Raw genomic sequence first — 2500 nt, 5'->3', positions numbered from 1 at the left:
CATCCTTAAAATGCCACAAAACTTTTTTTAAAAGATTCGTTATTTACTTTTAGACTGTACCATTACAATTACTCTGGTTGCAACAGTACTAATGTTGAGGGAATCAATGGATGCGTTATTTGATTCGAATTGTTCTGCGCCAGTAATAATACCAAGTCGACCAATATTGGTAAAAGATATACTGTGCGACGACGTTACATTTGATGTGGGCGTTGAAGGCTAAAGTTTTTGCAAGCTCTCTGACTTCATCCACAGTTTTATCGTGATGTTTGCGTCGTACTATGTATTTAATTTAGTCTACAATAAAAAAATGGACGGAAAATTATCATTTATCCAAAAGTGTATATTAAGTATTGGGGACAGGTCTAAATGCAAACCCAAAGTAATAGCTTTAATTGCGAAAATGAAGCACTCTTATGTTAAGAGTTTTTTAACTAGATTTTTTCGGGCGAGCGTGCTTTTTAACTTTTCAAGATTTCAAAAACTTCGCTAAGAAACAAGTCAACGAGTTCAAGTTTCTTATGTTTTATTTCACCGTAAACATGATCTTGTTCGTTCTTTACGAGCGTGCTTCTTAACTTTTTGGGATTTTAAAAAAAAAATTCTACTAAGAAACAAGCCAATGGGTGCAGTTTTACGAACGTGCCTCTTAAGTTTTTGTTATATATATGTTTATTATAGTCTGTTATTATTTTTGACTAATAATTAATTTTTGATATTTGTATATATGTTCATTATAGATATATTCTATTATTATTTTTGACTAATAATTCATTGCTGTATACTAGTAATCCGATTGAAATAAAGTTATGTCAGTTTAACTGACCACTAAAACCCCAAAATAGTGTCACAGATTACAACACGTCTTTAGGGTGCCGATGCAACTGTCTTTTACAGCACACCTATAAAGGTACCAAATAATATAGCACCACTTATGGGTGAAATTTGACACCCATGGAGTGCTCTCTTTAACAGCGTGGCAATATTCAACACCCCTTTACCTGGTGCATTTTGACACATCTTAAGGTGCCCATTATGAGTCCTTTTTTGGAGAAAAAAATATTAGCAACCGTAAAGAGTGTGCAATAACGGACTGCGCGCAGCACCTATAAAGGAAACAAACAGCACCTCTAAAACTTTCAGTGCTATAGGTAATGGCAATTTCTTTTAATATTTTGAACAAGCAATAGAGGTTTGACACATTCTTAGGACAGTCGTAACTTCTAACCTGTTTTTGAGAGTACATTCTTAAAAAAAGTGCTTAAAAATATATGTTGAGGCTCCAGACATTACAAGGAACTTAAAATTTTGCGAAAGTTTAGTTAAGTTCTTTTCGTACTAGATACTCCAAACAACGCACCTGCTTTTTTTTGCCATCCTCAGTAGGTTGCTAGCGTATTCTGGATAAAAGTCCAATAAGTTTTTTACTTTGATTACCAAACTTTGCTTACCAAAGAGACCGAATTGAAAGTGTGTTCAATTGTCTGTTACATTTCCAATTAGTTCTCTTTGTGACATTGTATCATCGTACGTTTTTCTTTCTTTTACAAAATATTTCTGACAACAAAATCTTTTTATACTCACTCGACAACAACAGTTTTGGTTTTTGCATTTTAGATTTGAATTATTTATATTCGAAAACGGTAAGTAAGCAACCTTGGTCTCAGAACACAAAATATAGAAGAATAAATAAGCTTTAAGCTAACTTCATGATGAGTTAGCATTGACATGCCTTGTTTGAAATAACTTTTTTCAGGATTACTTTGATAAAGGGAGAACCTTCTTCGCTTTGGTTTCCTTTTTTCAGTTGATAAACAACTTGTTACCGTGAGATACGGCGCGCATATGGTAAACCGGTGGTAAAATTGAATTATTCTATTCATAACAACCCTGTACTGCTTTTAAAAGAAACAACAAATAAACCCCTATGTGGCAATTTTTTTAACTTAGTAAATTTTAGCGTAGCGTCATGCATTTGAGAGACAACGTTTGGTAAATAAGAAGGTGACCCGTGATTTTGTTACCATGGCCTCACTGTGCGCGCACACACACAAGGCGTATTAATATATAGACTAGTCGTTAAGGCCCGTGGAAATATCCACTTAGGCAGAAGAATAATATAAAAAATAGGTTGTTTTAGATTTTTTGCTGACATCAATAAGCCAGTGCATGAAGAAAGAAAAGTTCGCGAAATTTGTTTATCCGTTTCCTGTAATTTGCAGAGCTTGAAGCGCTGATGAGAAAAATGTATAGTATCATGTGCTATTGACCAACGGTTAAGAAGATATAAAGGTTTAAAAAAGTTGATGACATCACCAAATAGGATCATGTACTTTTGATAAACGGTTGCAGAGATATTAGAATTTGAAGGTTTTTGGATGACGTCATCAACCCGTCCGTTTCGAAACAGATTCGAGGACACAGGTTTGGGAAACTTACCCAAATTGGTTCCAGGTAGTTCCTCGTTACCCACGCAGGAGATGACGTCAGTTATTCCACC

Source organism: Hydractinia symbiolongicarpus, chromosome 6, assembly GCF_029227915.1.
Source record: "Hydractinia symbiolongicarpus strain clone_291-10 chromosome 6, HSymV2.1, whole genome shotgun sequence".
Classification (NCBI taxonomy): domain Eukaryota; kingdom Metazoa; phylum Cnidaria; class Hydrozoa; order Anthoathecata; family Hydractiniidae; genus Hydractinia; species Hydractinia symbiolongicarpus.
This window is presented reverse-complemented; position numbering follows the sequence as displayed.